Below are 17,278 nucleotides of genomic sequence, written 5' to 3' on the forward strand. Positions count from 1 at the left end.
TTGTGATGCTTGCTTTGTTAACGAAACGCTTACTTATATAGATATGTCTGTAGCATCGAACATAATGCACTCGGCCTTTGCCCTACGTACTTGTGCAGGTGTTGTTGGTGTCTTTATAGAGCACGAAGGTAGGCGAATACGGTAATTGGAGGGAACGTGCATACGTGCCTCTAATAGCGTCAAAAAATTAATGATGTATTGCGGGCGCATCTTGAGGCTGTGACGAAATCCCAACGCGGTCACCTGAGCGATACGCTATTTAAGCAGCTTCAGTGATACATTGTGTGTCGGGTACACGAAAGGCTTTTCAGTGAGTCTAATTATATCAGTCTTGGATAATTAACGACTGCTACAAAATAACTATTCGCGACTTTAGGTAAACAAATTTAGAACATAAGTTGTGAGCGTACGAATATCTGTATTCATTTAGATACAGCTTATTAGTAAGTAAAATCAATCGTATTCTCATTTAGGTTGGATTATATATATATTCCGCTATTTAATCGCGCTGGTTTCGACGCTTTGTCTTCTCGAAATGTGAAGATCTAGGCTTACTGACACAACAATCAGTATACGCCCAGCTGGGTCGCAACTATTACGACTGAGCTGAAAAGCTTTTCCGCAGTTACCCCGTGAAAAATTACGAATTTAACCAAACAGTATATATTTGGATAAACGTTTTAGGGTTGCATTTAGTGAGTAAGACGTTTATAACATACTAACCATGTAGCACACATAGTCCCGTTCGAGACCTCGCATAATTCACGGGCTGAATTTCTACACCATGTTAATAGCACACGTATATATAATACTAATACTACTTTTAGAATGTTACGGATGAACATCAAGACACATTTGACTGAATAGACAATTCTGGGGTATCTGTCTATCTTCCAGTAGAAGCTATTTCTCAATGAGACGCGACTTCTACAGTTCTCACAAAGTATTTGGAAAGTTACGCAACTTTACGATATTCAAGAAGACGTGAAACTTGCCACACGTTTTATTTGTGCTACTATGCAGAATGTTAGAAAAAAAAAAAACAAAAAAAAAATACAGATTCTGTGGGCTTCTACAGAATCGTATTTCTTTTAGAATATTACTCAGCTTGGCTTTACTGGGTTCCATATCTCTCTTTAGAACTACGACGCTTCATTCCCCTGAATCATTCTAGAATCCCGATTGTTTTCTTAAGTATTACCCCGGTATAATCATTTCGTACAAAAATATTCTTATGTATTTGGCGTAGGAGTTTTTTTCTACTAAAGTCGAACCCAGCGATTTATGAAACTTTCTCTACAATAATGACAATGCTTCCGGTGACAAGGTCCCTTGTCGAATGTTCCATTATCATACGAAGTGAAAAGTTAAGTTTCTATTGAATCCACCGTCACGACAACCTGAAATGCCAGCGCTAGCTGAAAAAAGATTAGATTTATGTAAAAATAAAACACATTTAGTACTATTACGGATCAAGCGCAGCGGTAACCTTTTCTATTCATTATTCGTGACGTGGCTGATTCGTGGTTGGTTGAAAAATGTAATCCCCCAGAGTGCAAATGTATTAGAAGTTGAAAGGTTTACAGGAAATCTATATTTTTTTCTATAATATAGAATAATCAACTCATAAGGACAGCTGGATCAGAGAAGCATGTGGTAAAATTCAGTATATGTACATAAATTTTGTGTTGAATTAGATTTTATAGACATTTCCATATAGCAAAGAAGGATGATAAATTTCTAAAAATACCTCTTAAGCATCCCATCATCTTTTTGTCTTAAACTCTTGCTGCCACCAGGCCAAGTTACAGAAACGCGCTGTTTTTAATTAGGTAAGTACATAATCAGCATTTGCCCATTTCACTGTAGCATATTTATCGGGTAATTTCACATTGATGACGTCGTGACGCATCGTTGTGCCTAGCTGAACTAGGCAGCTTTACACGGTTCGGCTCATATCAGCCAAATTCGTCCGTAACCTCCCTTTAGAGACTTTCAAGCTAGGCTTATTACTAGGTGCCCGACACTGGGTGTCGGTAAATACCATTTTTACAAGGCCAGATGGTAACCTGTGCTGTCACAGGAAACCGCCTTTAGTTGAATACTATTTAGATCATATTTAAAGTCTCTAAAAGGGCTGAGTGTACAGCCTGATAAACAATTTGGTTTCACCACTTTTCTTTGTGGGCCCGTTGCTTTTAAGAGCGATTCAACTGATACTCGTGTTATCTCGACGAGACTCGCTTGTGGCTCTTACTTTTACGCTACATTTTACATCCGGACTACAGAAACAAGACGAGACGCAAGAGAGGCTGTTAGAGCAACGTCGAGCAATGTCGAGCAAACGCCCCGATCTTTTGTCAAGATTGAGACGATGGGATTTTTAAAGGATCCGCACTTGCTTTTTTTTCCTTTATTGAGGTCTGGTATCTCACATGAAAGGAACAGAGGCAGTGTGAGAGATATGCATGTATGACCTTCTTTTGGCCTTCCGCAGCGCTGTAGAAGCAACACATTGGCTTCGTTAGATATTGTTGCTTCAGGCGTAACCTAGAGAAATTGCCCCTTTTTCTATGAAAATCGGCCGTCTGCGCGACGTCCAGCCCGTAGTGATCTCTTACATACTTGGTAGTTCAATGTGAATAATATACATGATATTAAAAGAGGTATGGGCGAGCTTCATTAACAAACTAAGAAGTACAAAAATTAAATCGGTTCATGTGTTTTTTTTTAAACATACGTCAAACAGCCTGCAGCTTCATTGCCTGTCCAACTTGTAGATGTAAACTTGCTATAGTTCTGTCGGTACGGGCCGTCCTTTCACGCGTTGCCCGAACTATAGGGAACAGGTAACAGAAGGAGCATGCAAACGAAAATAAATTTCTCCTGCTTTCCGCGTCGGTCACTAGCCAACTAAATGTCAACTTAGTTCATCGCACTGCTGTAAATGCAGACTGAAAAGGGAGCCAACACGTCCTAGGAACCTCTGCAACATCGGACTCGCAAGAGCTGTCCTGACCGTTGCACGAATAGAATCTTTCAGTGTCGATGCCCTGGCTTTGATTGACGCACCCGACAGCTTAGTAAATAGGACACTAGAAATGTCAGACCAGAGTGAAGGAGCATTTGTCTGTTACTGTTACTTTAGCTATGCGTATTTGAACTTTGTAATCGATGCCGCTCAAAGCAATGATTTATTTGCGACTGTTTAACCCATTTTCATGTTAGGGCGTCTATGCTTGCCGCCAGCGTGTCATAAGAACTCGTATACCGAAACAACATGCTATACGATAAAAATAATATTTGTTAACAAAAATCTGAATACGAGAGAAATATTTAAGGCAGCCGCCGTTACGAAGCTCGTATTGCCGGAAGCGACTGCCGTCGGTTTGACTATAGTCCACAAGGTTTTGTTCAGGCTTCAGAGGTGATCCTTGATTAAACCATTTGCTGAAAACACTTACGATAGGCCTGCTCGGGATGTGGACCCTTCTCGGGCGTTACACAGCCCTTAGTACGCCAAATAACCGTTCTAGGCAGGTCTCGTGTGACAGTTTTCACCTAGAACCATCCCTACTTACAAATAGTACTTAACACGTCAAAAGAAGGCCTTTGTACACGCGGAATCATCGTAAGCGAGGTCAATTAATTGACTGGGATGATATACTGCAAGTAATTGGACCGAAATAGTAGAGCAAGTTACACTTAGCAACTTGAGCTACCCGTTTCGTGAATATGATCTTGCAAACCCGATTCTCGTAAGCCGAGGGCAACGCCATGGACGGTTTCGTAGAGCTGCTTGTTAATTGTTTCGAAGCTGCAATCTTTGTACAAGGCAAGGTTGTTACCAGTAGCTTATGATACACGCGATCTCTCGCCCGGTCATATTAAGAGACGAGTAACAAGGGCAGTGAGACAATTCTTCTATAACACAGCGAAGAGATTTTCTGGAGCTATGTACGCAACTGAGTTATCGTTCAATGTCGACATCTTCTGTCTCGGAGACAAGAAAAAATTGCTAATCGTATTGTTGCCAAAAAGAACAAAAATCTTTTGAAACATATAGACGATGAAGCAGCCTTGAAAGAAGTTTTGTGGTTATCTCAGACATTCAAAAAGCGTTCCATCAGTTTGAAATAAGTGATGCATGCAGAACATATCTACGTTTTTTTGGCTCCTTGACATCTTGGATAATCCGAACATGCCGATTAAAAAGTCTGGGACATCAGTTCTCATTTGCAGACCGTGGCCCTATTGTCAGGACACAAGATGCTATCTAGAAGGCAATGTACAAGGGTCGGCGAGAGGTAAAAGTTCTGAATGATGTCGAATTTTGCGTCGCAAGTTGCAATGAAGCTAAATGAAGGATACAGTTCTTGAAAAGGATGTCCTCCTGGAACAGGAAAAATGATTGTCAAAATCGAAGGACGTAGGCTCGTTTACTCGTTGATTCGATTGACAAAAGCATCGAAATGTCAATTGGTAACAGGACCTAATTTTGCAGGTTTTATTTACTGTCGGATAATAGGAACGAAAAGCATAAGAATCCCATCGTATTATTTGTTCGCGTAATCACGAGAGCTGTATACTTGAGGTTAGTATTGGGTCAGACGACGTCTGAATTTCTGCTGCCGTTGTGCAGATTCATTGTTAGAAGCGCAACGGTTTCAGGTATGATTTCAGACGACAGGTTGACGCTTAAGCAAACAGACAAAAGGATAGAGTTGATTTATGAACGTATAAAAGAAAATTGGTATGTTTTTTTTTTACTGTGCATACAATTACGTAGCAATTCACTTCTTCTTGGTGAAAGCAGTCTGTTCAAATTGTGAAACGACCCCTCCGAAAAATCTGAGGAACGAATTGCGACAGTTTTAACCGCTATTGATTGACGGTCAATAGCAATTCACCGAAAGCAGAGAACACTGACCCATCGGAAATGGAAGTCCTATGGTTCATAGAGTCACGTTATGGCTACGGTAAGATATGAATTCTACCCGCGAAAGCAAAAAGCTGACGGTGTCGTTAAAAGCTTCAACAGCAATATATTCTAAGGGACAGATCCCTCAACAGGTGATGCTGGATACTTTTTGAATCGTTTCTCCAGGGGTTATTTAGGGGTATTTGCGTTCTGTTCATCTGCAAAAGCGTCTAGAAAATAGGTAATGAGCAAGCCCTTCCGATTCATACTAACAAATGGTTCGAGTTATACCTTTTAGACAACGTGTATGCGTTATTCGGTTGGTCAACAGTCAGCAATAAGAGAGACCTATTTATCTACATGATCAGCTAAAACATAGCTAAATTGAAACGAAACAGATGTTTGTATTGCATGCAATGACACAAAAATTAAGTTCTCGTATATTACTTAGTACTTTTCGTTGTGTCACGTTCTACATCTGTTCTACGACTTGGCCTGGTATACATTTTCGACGTGACTCCTCATTTTGGCACAGTTAAAGCACAAATAGGCTCTTTAACTAGCGGCACCCCTTTCCATTACGAAATGCTATCATTTTTTTTAATCATCATAAGATTTTTTCGTGAGTATAACAAACTTACAAACACGCGTATAGCGCCCAGATCCCCATCTTGCTAAATAAAATATTCTAATTGATCGATCACATCCTATTAGCCTACGAATCTAAAATTATGATTAATGTTCAATGAAGATGTACCTTGGCTGTGTGCAGATGTGCGAGTTTTTAATAAAAAAACAAAAATAGCATTCAAACGAATATTATGGCGCCTTCCTACACTTCGGGTCCGATCCTTTTATAGAAGAACCTTAATTAGCCGGTTACTCTCAGTGTGTATAGTATGGATAGAGTGCTCGATGCTAAACGTATATGCAAAAGTGCTATCATTCAACCGACAACACTATTTAGTATTATCGGGTGACAGGTTTTGCCGTTGTTGATGCTTCACAAAGTGTACCGTCACTTTGATACTTATCACAGGTTTGTTTTCATCTGAAGCATTGAAGTCAGATCTGTTCTTCTCGTCGTTACCTAATCCATGTGCTTCGTGTGTATGTTATAGAGATCCTATTGCGTTGATCAACAGTAAACCTCGATATATTCATCCCTTTGCGCAGCTTACAATTCAGAACCATTTTCGATAAGAAAACATCAGGCCATAGTTACTCGAATACCGTTTGACCGCAGTTTGGTGCTGGGGTGACGAACGGACCCGTACTTCAAAGAGCCCTATGTTATAGAGGCTGCGCAAGCCAATTAAATAAAGCGGAGACGGCTTACGTACTTGGGTTCACTCCGCCATTCAGCCGAGAGTAGCTGACGTTGTCAGGTGTCGGCTTTGTGTTTTGTTCGCTGTTGGCAAGCTTTACAATACATCTTCCAGCAAAAATTCTAACGGGCCTCTAAATGGAATATTTTTTAAATAAAAACAACAACACCTAAATGTCGTTGTAAACTATTCGCACAGAAGCTGAACGTGCAAAGTCCCTTGGATCTTCATTATGGGCCCATTCTGGACACTTCTATAGATGCACAAAAGTTTCGACCGCTGCTAGAAACTTACATACAGTCATATATTGCAGCTGTTAACTGACCATGTCTTTAGAATAACCGCAGAATAAGTTCTTTAAAATCTAGATGCCAAAAGTAAATGCCATTATTACAAGTAGCATGATAGAAATAAATCATATTATGGCATAGAAAATAGCACCTCAAATTTTAACTCTCTCAACTTTTAGTTTAGCGGTAGATAATTAGCGGTAGTAGCGGTAGACCCCGCTCGTCTTCGATCACAAATTTTTTGTGAGAAGTCGAAAATATCGTTTTTGTTAAATTTAGTCAGCTTCCTAAAAAATAGACGCATAGTAAATTGGCAGTGTGAAACGTAACTGCCGAAATCACCTATCCCCCAGTATCGAACACCCCCTTCAATAAAAATATGTTTGGAATATCAATTTGTTTTGTTATAGATTCGATCGAATGCGGGTATACATTAAAACGAGTTCACTTGATTCACTTTTACCTTTTACTATTTCAATTATAAATTAAACTCATCCTGAGGCAAAAATCATACATGCGTACCATGTTGAGCTGTATACCAATTTGTTTGTCTCGACAACTTTAAAAAAGCTATTTTCAAAAACATTTTTTCACTCTTCTGCATGTTTTTTCAGACACCTCAACGGACAGTCTTGTGATAATCATGATAAAATCAGTGAGTTGCGATACAGCGTTATAATGACGGGTTCGGTTTTCCACGACAGTATCATATCGCTGTCTTGCTGGCGGCGTCGTTCAGAGGAAATGTTGATCTTAAGAAATTCGTATTTGAACACTATAGGTCATCACTATACTTTTCTCAAAAAAAAGACCCAGTGCAATAGAGAATGATGATCAGAAGGACAAATTTAGTTGCGAAGCCACAGGAGGTGGCCTGCGCTACCGCTACGAGCTCTACGAGAAAAATGCGCTGAAAATTTGTTCAGATTAATTTAGAAGTTAACCATTTTGAAGGTTGGAAGTGAGCGGTGTAACAATATTTGATGTGACAAAGCCACAGCTGGCCCACATAGTTAATCTAAGCGCCTAAGGGCTGATTGATATAGTGAAGAACGGAATATAGCATTAGATAAAATAGACCAAATGGTTTTTTCAGCTCGTGAAATTAACTTGTGAATCTAGAATGCTGTTTATTGTCACGATTATGTCGAATTTTTCCAGACCCAGTCGGTCCCTGCTCTTCAGTTATACATACCCACTGGAGTCTATTAGGTGACTCAAGTTTATTGGCAATGCTTGATTGCCCGAGATAGGATAGGAAAGGCAGTACATTTATCGCATTTGAAGACTGGCTATTTAACTTCAATGCTACGATCGCTATATTCACTATTAATAAATTCTACACATTTATCCATGGCTCAGGTACGTAGGAAGTTTGTATGAATTGTTCAATAATTTTTACCTATTTAAGCTTGCCATGTACGTACATGTTCAGTGTATGTTTGCACGTACACTTGTGATAATTGGCACCGTATAGTGGGAGATTCGGCTGGCATCAACAGTTCACTGTTCATCGTTTTTGGAAGGTCTGTAGATGTAGCTACTGTCAATCAAGATAGTGGGAAGCAAATGTATGAGTTCTTGGCAAGCCAATAGTCTAACCCCCAATAGCTGTCAGTGCCATAGGGTGACAGCAAGGACGCCACCGTGGAGAACGCATAGGGACATAAAAAGCTATCATAGATTATGCCCTTTCAAGTCCGTAAGCACTCATCGCCGGTGTCAGTTGCGACAGAAATGTGACGAATGTACTAAGTGACGGATGGGTCGAATCGGAAGAAGAGTTGACAAATTCTGACCACTGAAAAAGCAGAAACATACCCTTGCGCGTGGGCTCCCAGCAGCTACAGATCCAACTAATCAATGCGCAGCTGAAACAATTGTCGTTCGTTCGCGGACAGTGCGCTTGTCCAAGACTAGAACAGAAAACGTCGTGCGCAGGAGGAATATACTAAGTAACAAAAAACCCTTAGATAACATTGTTAATTTTTTAGCGCGAAGGGGCTTCGACATGGTTTCACATTAGAAGTTTTTATTTAGAGTTTTAAGAATCATTATTAGTAACGAACAAGTTACTTAGTAAAAAATAATATAGACAAACAGTCACTATAGTGGGTCAGAGATCATGTCTGTGGCTGATAACTTTATAGAGGTATCGGTGAACCAAATAGCATTTCAGAGCAAGCGGAGTGCACAGTAACTTGTAAGTTATAATAAAAAGTTTCCATTTTACAAGTTAACGATATAAATAAGCTGTATGTAAATACCTCTTTCTGACCCTAATTTGAGCTAGTTCTAACAACATCACTAAACCCTGTCAAAAGTGGCTTCTTGTCAGATATGCAACCAGAATGAATCTATCCGGGTTACCCAAACAGAAATATTAGAGCTTATAGAAATGCTTTAGCTATACCGTAGAATGGTATTCTTCAATGGCTGCTACATAAGCTACGCTTTTGACATGCTTGAACGAAAGGCAACTCAATAAAATAATGATAAGAAAAGCGCAAGGATATAAATCTGTTATTTATTTAATTCTACAGGTGTTGTTGTTTGTTCTGCAAAAAAGCTACTAAAGATAACCGAGATGCAGCTCCGTTCATGTCGAAAGCGCAGGCATCACAGATGCGTTTCGCGAGAAAAAGACGCTATTACCTTTTGAAAGGTGTTATCTCATGATGTTTAACATTGCACCGAAAATTTCTGACGCCATCTTTACTCGAGAGGCCAAATGGAAAAAATCCATTGAGGCCTAGCCCGAATTATTCATGGGAAAATTAGGTGGAATACCAACTGTAAGGGAACTATGTCCGCCAAGCGACAGCTATAAAAACTCGCCTTCCCTCCATGAAGTGGACTTAAAAGCAGGTCAAAAAAAAAACGTTTTTGTAAACTATCTGGTTTATAAGACCGTTTGTTATTTTTTAAGTTTTTCAAAGTGCAATAATTCTATTGGCCCGAACTAAGAAAAAATTAACACTTTTTAATAACGAAGAGGTTCTACAATATATACATTTATGTGGAATATTATTTGTCGTTATTGCAAATAAATTTCGGGCTAGAATCGCGTATTGCCAAACAAAACCAGTAGAAAAAGCTTAGCAGGGGCTTATCCGAGAAAATATTAAAATTTGTTATGATTTATCATGCAATTAATAAAATGGTCCAAGTAGACGTTCTTATAGCCAATCATTATCTCAGATAAGAAAGGACCAGCTTTCCGTGACAATTATAATATAGAATATATATATATATATATGTAAAATAAACAGACGCCGTGACATAGCTTAGTAAAAGTTCTAAACACATGAATGGACCGTTGTTTTTCGTTGCAGTGAGATAATAAACAATGCATTTATGTAAAGTATAAAATTGACCCGCCTGAAATTAACTTGAACCTATTTAAAAATCAATAGTCACCTGCTTTGATACTATTTTGTTTTGTGATGAATGATGGATACATTCAATACGTACGACAAAGTTTTGGGGGAATGTCAGGCGTTTCGTTCCAGGCTAAGATACGGACCATACGGCCATTATTCGAAGATCACAATGGGAAGTAACGATAAGCGTTACTGATAAGATTAGTTAGTTGATGCAAACATTTGTATGAACGAAGCTAAAATGTCAAGTCGGCGGCTTGTTCATTTCCATCTCTTCACTTCATCTCGCTTTATAGTATTGTATATTATAATACACGCTTTCATCAGAATGGCTTTGGGCAATTTCTACTGTCGAAGTAGAGATTTCATTTAATGTCTTGTAGTTCTTCTATTTGTAACTTATCGTTTAGTAGAAACAGTCTTTAAAATTTCAAAGCATGCTCACAATACACACGTATCTGGACATTAATACGTTGAACTCTAAGGACAGAAAATCCGCGAAGAATTACCTAAGTACATGCTTTCAGGATTCAGACGACTGTCTTCAAGGCGACGAGACCCCACTCGTTGTGTACTGCACGCGATTCTTACCCCCGTAGAACAACGAGAAAGACAAACGCCCAGTATGGTTGCAACTAAATAGAAGAAGTTGCGTTTCGATACGATACTCGATATTTGGTACATCATTTTAGCTTTAGTTTTCTAGGATATCGTATAGTACGCCATGTATTCACATACAGTTTGGATGTATTCGTATATATGCAAAAGTTAACCTTGGTATACTGGCGCTTCGGACCAACATTTTGTTAACGCTCCTTTGTGTAATTTTGAAATTCTGACTGTCTTGGATAAACTTGTTATGTGACGAAATAATTAGCAACAAAATATTTTAACTTGAAGGTCTCTAAGCCTGGGCCGCTCCAACGTTGACTTGTGGGCTTCGCTAATCGCAATTAGCGAGATGAGCAGGACATTATCGACCCTGAATGCAGCTTCAAGTGGGTCCACTCATTAGGACTAATATTCTTGTACAAGTAAACGGTGCACAAGGATACCCAGGTGAGTATTATGGTTTCGCCACTGATCCATTTATAGATAGATAGAGGTAGATACGAGAGCCCCATAATATGTTCCGTTACGAAGATCACTAGGGTACATCATATGCTTGATTTTCTCCAATAATCCAAGCTGTACTGCTTTGAAAATTAGCATTATCTAGTTGAAAGAACTTCTTGTCTATATAGTCGTACCTTCGTAAACGCGCATCGCTGTCTGTACAGGATATGGTACTTGAAAACAAATTGCTTTTTCTGACTGAAAAGATGAGCAGATTTGTAGGCCTTTCTCTTGTAGATTATTACGTAGACTAGTTTTTATTATTAAAATGCTTGTATTACCGGCCCGTTTCTAGATAGCTATAAATTAAGTAGAATACGAATGCTTTATTTAATTTATATAGGTCTTTTTAATACTTCATCAGAAACAGTTGTCAATTAGCCGTGTGCGAAAGCTGAGAGCTACGAGTTCCGTAGATATTTGGGACATGGCGTGCTTGCATCGCGAGCATTCAATGATGATACCTTAATAGTATTTCCTAGGTCTGTATTGCGCAACATAGATAACGAATAGCGCTGGTTGGTTAACGTAGCGTCTCGAAATCGTTAAGAGGCCAGCGTCCAGTTTGCTACTGGGATCAAAGCGCCCGCGGTTAGCTAGGAAATCTGGCTTTTAGCAGAAGTTAATGGCAGACACAGGCAGCGGGCAAGAAGCTTCACAACAACGTTATTGTTTTCCTCATTTCCTGAACATATCGTACAGTAAATTTAACATCAGACTCATTGTTGAGCTGTCCTCAGAGCGACTGAGTTAATTACGCCGTCTATTTGGCTGGCGCACGGACCAAATTTGAAACAAGATAAAATGCTGGGACACCGAATCCAGGATACTTAATATCATAGAATATTCTCGCGTGAGTGGACGCTATATATAGTAGCATCAAACGATGTGCCACTCGCTTAGAAGGGTATGTTTATACACAGATGGATTTACCTGCAAGACCGCTAATAACGTTTTTTGAGCTACCCTTTTTTTTTTTTTTTTCTCATAAATGTCTTTATTTTTTAAATTCGTGACGACACCTAAATTACGTTGCGGTATGGGATTATTCGTGTAGTAGGATGATTGATCTATATGTTTTACTGTAATTTGAAGATCAAATTGAAGCGATCTAAATTTACCATGCTCCAGTCAACTCCAGCCATTGGCCATATAGGGAAACCGGACAGAGTTTTACTCGTGAGAGATGCTGCCTGATGAAAAAAACAAATTTATTTACAGTGAAATAAGCACTGCCATGACTAGAGGACCTGATAAAGGTAACTTTATGAACAAGATAAAAATCTTACCCTAGCGGAAACCATGAACGGTGTTTTGTGCCTTTGATAAGGTTATGACACTCTCAACTCGAAAACATTCAAATCCACGTGTGAAACCTGTACAATGATATTATCTCTATTAATGTAATCCAACATTATTTGTTTCACCAATGTTTAGTGGAACTGGAACTTTTTCGCCAGCGTTAGAAATTGATAAGGGCATCGAGCCTACTCTGAGGTTGCTTGGTAGCTTGCATCCCGGAGGAGTTGATGTCTTGTAGAGACATGAAGAAACGCACTCATAGAGATATGTTGTACAAACCCAATGGAGCAGTTTTATCAAAAAAATTGTAAATTTTACACAGAGCTCGTAAACGTGGCCTTACGGTACCACTGTTGAATTGAGATGTGGCCTGGAACCTAGTTTGCTGTTCAGCCAATCATCTGGTGTCGCTGCGTATTATTTAGCATCCCCCAAAACCTTCATCCCATGTCTAATTGTATTCATTTTAAGCGCCTTCGGCAGCCTGCGCCTATATAATAGTTAACTAGGAATAACTGATTCCGCCCCTGCATAAAATCAAAAACACGTCCATAATTTGATGATATATATTCATAATTGTATGATTTAACTTATTCTAATGCAATCTAGAGTTAGTGACAAAGACTGCGTGCATGGCCAGTAGGGAACGCGAGTTAGAATAGCATATACTTGGCTGAAAACACATGTTTCTCAATTTGATTTCTTACACAGCCACAGCTTAAGTTACTTTTTTGTATAAACTAAGTATAAGACACGTAAACGACTTTAACGCTTCGTCTCTTGGAAGCGTTCGGCGGAAATCACGCCAAACAAAATAATAGCATCTATCAGGGCTCTCAGCCAAACCTCTCAATAGGCTTTGTACAAACATCCCCAGTACCCCCCATCTACAGACAGCAGAACACGTTGGCATCCAATAGAGAAACTTATTAAATCACTTACGTTTGAGTAACCCCGTACTTATGCAACCGGCAAACGAATACCCTTCTTGTTGTTACGTTCTTTAGGGTAGATAGGATAGATAGGGTAGATAGGAGAAAATCAATTCATATCATTAGATTTGTACAACAGAAAATCGACAATACGCCCGGCAGTGAGAAACACAGATTTCAGTTTAAGAGAAATATACGACAAGCGCTAATAAGCTCAAATTTTGGTTCCGGTGTTCTTTTCTAAATAAAATTAACTAATCATAAGAAGTAAGATGAAGAAAAAAAATTTTGATCTTCAAGACACTAATGTCTAGCAGTGTTTTCACGCAATGATCGATGGGTATTTTCGTTATCCAAAAAACAACTAATGTAAAACACGATGTATTCAGGTATATTAGTCTTGTAAAGTCCTTATTGTAATTTTACTCTAAATTGATAAACAATAGATCCTGAATGCTTGTAAATATTCAATTAAAGTTCGAGATAGTGGCGCGAGGCAGCCGTGATAGTCGCCGATGACGCACGCTCACCCGCAGCGCATCAACCAATACGTCGTTTCAAAATGGTCTGACAACTGTTAAAGGGAGCTGAGTTACGTGTGGGTATCGACCCGGGTTTTTTGATCGCAGTTATCATTGTCAATGTAACCTTATCTAGTCGTGACGTTATCAGTTACTCGGCAGTCGCTTACACAGACATAACAGGGCGTTTTTTACCTTCACTCTTGCGACTTGCGTTCGTTGCTATCTAATACGAGTAAATATTAGTTCAAATAACACAATCTATTGAAAGTTTATTAAAATATGTGTATATACTCTACTTCTTTCACAAATGCTGTGTGTATGTTTGTCCGCGTACTTACACCAAAGTAGACCAGACAGGAAACGCTTATCATTAAAAAAGTGTGTATAAAAACGACACTAGATAACTGATCTTACATAGCGGAATACTCTTTGACTTTAGATCGATTAAATATATAATGGCTCATCACCGCCTTTACGTTTTGCTGGCTACTCCATGATCTCTCAGTGGAAAGTTATCACTTATGCAACTGACTGTCGTGCGCAAGTTTGTCAATGTTTGCAAACACTTAATTTGTACTGACATCCGGCTTTTCAAATCAAAGGCTTCAAATAGTAAATTGGACTTGAGACGTAACTTGTTGTATCGTGCAAAGATAAAGTTCTTGATCGACTGATAAAGGCATGCTGTTTCACAATTCATCGCTAGATAATGAACACACACACATATAGTAATCGGGTTCGCAATCGAGGGATACTATAAAACCAATAGCATATGGATTTGTAAGTATTGTAGAATTAGATGTCTTTCTCAACAACTCAGCCAAATCTCAAACATCCAGTCTTTAAAGTTTCAGTGGTATATAAATTATACCTGTTTTATCATTGTTTTATTTTACTGGGGTCTTTGATGAACATAAATATGATTAATTAGATAGATTTTCTTCTCTACCTTTGATGATGAGCTATATTTTTCGCATACACGTTCAGTTGCCGAAACATGTATACTTTCTATTTATATTAGGGCATGCTATCTTTTGTTAAGCGTAGACAGAACATGTAAACGTTCGAGCCCCAGCTCATACTTTACCACGTTTTGGTTTTTCTTTTTCTCGTACATAATTATCTGAAACGTTCAAAATTGTAAGAATTCCCCAAACGATACCATTCGTACATATTTACAAAGTATTAGCTTACCTGATCCGTATGTATTTTTGATTACAATCATGCAATCCTTGCGTAAATTTATATATATATATATAATAATTTAGCGGAATAATTTAGCTGGGAGAATGACATTGACAAGGGCATATCATGGATGACCTCATATATCTGTTCATTCGATATGACTAAATCTTATCCGTGTCGGGCTTTTCGTATTTCCCAAAAGCTTTCAAGTGTATAGGACTTCGGATAGAGACTCGGCTTAACATTGTACTCAAGCATATATCCCGGAACGAGCCATTCGTTGCTTCTTTTGACACTGATGATAATTCCGTGAGAACACGGTGATTATGGCAACGTCTTGCCCGGCGTTGGACGAGATGTCGCGATGTAATAAGTCCATGTTTCTTTGGTTCATTTACTCAATTCACGGGCTTCTAAATAGTGAACTTTTCAATATCACGTTAAATTTCATAGATATAAGGCGCCCAGCGATAATCATACAACTATAGTTCATTTTCTCCCCCAAATCACAGACTGTTCGCCGACCATCTTTCTTCAAAGGTGCCTTCAGTCGGTCCTCATCAACCTCAAATGGTCGAAGGGACTGGGGTGCGTCTTCCAGTTTCAAGATTTCATTCGAACTTCACTGAACTTCCTGAAACTCGTCCCGAGCGATTTTCTCAGGTGTGTAGTTCTCGCTGTACACGGCATAAGTATCCTGTATTGCTTCGGCAGTTCTTTTATCAGGCCAAAAAGTAAAATGAAATGGAATCTTGAAAAGGTCCAATCTGGAATTTTCGCCTTTAAAAGAAAACCCCACACAAAACTCTGTTCACTGTCAAAACAAATTAGAGAATAATCACAATTGACTTAGACAGAAGACAGGACATTTTCGAACGCTCTATCGACCTAAACGAACGATGGATAGGTAGAAGGAAGGGAAAATATTAAAGCAGCTTAACGAGTTTGTCTTCCAATTTAATAATAAGAAGGGTGTTGTTAGGGGGGCCAGAATGACTTTAGGTGTATGATTTTTTTGGCGCTGTCGTAAGACCAACAATAGTAACTTTGTTTAAACTGGTAACTAAATTTTCGTTTGCAAAACCGTTCGATCCTTAAACTTAACATTACAAAATTTTGATTTGGGTTGTAGTATTGTTATATAGTATGTTGAAGGTGAAAGTTGGATACGTTTGAATTCGTAGAAAGCCATGTGACCAGGGGGTGTTTAGGAAAGATCATCGGTCACATCGTGACTTTAGCCCAGCCGCTAACTAGTCCAATCTATGTTTAAGGGTCCCAAAAAAGGACACACGCGAAGAGGCAAATGAGATTTTGAACAAATTCCTGAAGCCTTTAACATGCTCACTTAAAAGAAGATGTGACAGCAAAGCCGACTGGCCTACAAATCACTTTTCCACAGTTGTTTGCTCTAGTGCAAAAAAGACCAAGGATTGCTTTTTCTGAGCACCAGCGTGCTATTAAGCAGGGGCCATTTAATAACTATCGCTCTAGGTTTTGGTCTTGAACGTACAATAATAACGCTAATATGAATAAGGAGGGACTTTCAAGTGTGGCTTTTCCTATTAACGCACATAATATATTAATTATTAATATATTTAAAGAGCAGGACGACTCGTAAGGCTGCGATTCTGAGACAACTACCTCGGATTCGTATTTCGGGCTGCTTCCCAATGGCCAAATAATAATAATCACTAAGAAACCTTTCGCGGCTCTAGGCTTGCTTGATTTACTACATTAAGTGAGTGCTTTTCAATGAATATCAGAAGATTGATTATAAAAATTCTATTACATTTCTCCTTATATTTAAACGGTCAGGGTTCTTTTTTAATAGATGTATCGTATGGTCTTGCAATGGACCAGTTGCTGGTTATAAATTTCCCTAACAGAAAATCTTAGCCTAAGCTTCATTATATTTTGAAAGGGCACGTTTAGTTATTTATCAGCACACCATTACAATCTGTGTCAAGTCTGGTCCCTCGAGCATCGTAACTTCCCACGCCCCTTTGAGCTCTAGTAGCCTTATTTCTCCCCGTTCATCTTTAGCAAAATGTCAGTGAAGCCGTCATGGTGTCCATTGCTACCAGTCCATAGCTTTGAACACTCAGATTACTTCGACCGACGCTATCGAGGCGACCAACATTGTTATCCTCTTTCGTCGACTAAGTCTGTGCCTGCTACAAGAACGTTAAACCTCTTTGATTTGGCTACAGGTATCACCTAAAGATAGGAGCTCGCTAACTTTTTGACCCAGTGGAAACTGGACTTACGTAGTAACAGGCTTATATATATGCCAT

At 39.0% G+C, this 17,278-nt stretch overlaps 2 protein-coding genes across 6 annotated transcripts in view; one reads left to right on the forward strand and one right to left on the reverse strand.

Moving 5' to 3' along the window:
* The window catches only part of LOC111266310 (secretin receptor), a 166,282-nt gene that overhangs the window by 95,335 nt on the left and 53,669 nt on the right, over nt 1–17,278 (forward strand). For 3 of the 5 annotated variants that reach the window (XM_022843687.2, XM_086970861.1, XM_022843690.2), the window contains exons 13-15: nt 10,450–10,600; nt 10,823–10,981; nt 15,494–15,644. The gene's annotated coding sequence lies outside the window, so the exon portion shown is untranslated. The remainder of the gene's footprint in view (nt 1–10,449; nt 10,601–10,822; nt 10,982–15,493; nt 15,645–17,278) is intronic. The other 2 variants (XM_086970862.1, XM_022843688.2) reach the window with 1 other exon arrangement.
* Nucleotides 1–17,278, reverse strand: part of LOC111266309 (uncharacterized) — an 86,400-nt gene that overhangs the window by 3,623 nt on the left and 65,499 nt on the right. The gene's annotated exons all lie outside the window — the stretch shown is intronic.

Source organism: Varroa jacobsoni, unplaced genomic scaffold, assembly GCF_002532875.2.
Source record: "Varroa jacobsoni isolate VJ856 unplaced genomic scaffold, vjacob_1.0 scaffold_1070, whole genome shotgun sequence".
Taxonomy (NCBI): Eukaryota; Metazoa; Arthropoda; class Arachnida; order Mesostigmata; family Varroidae; genus Varroa; species Varroa jacobsoni.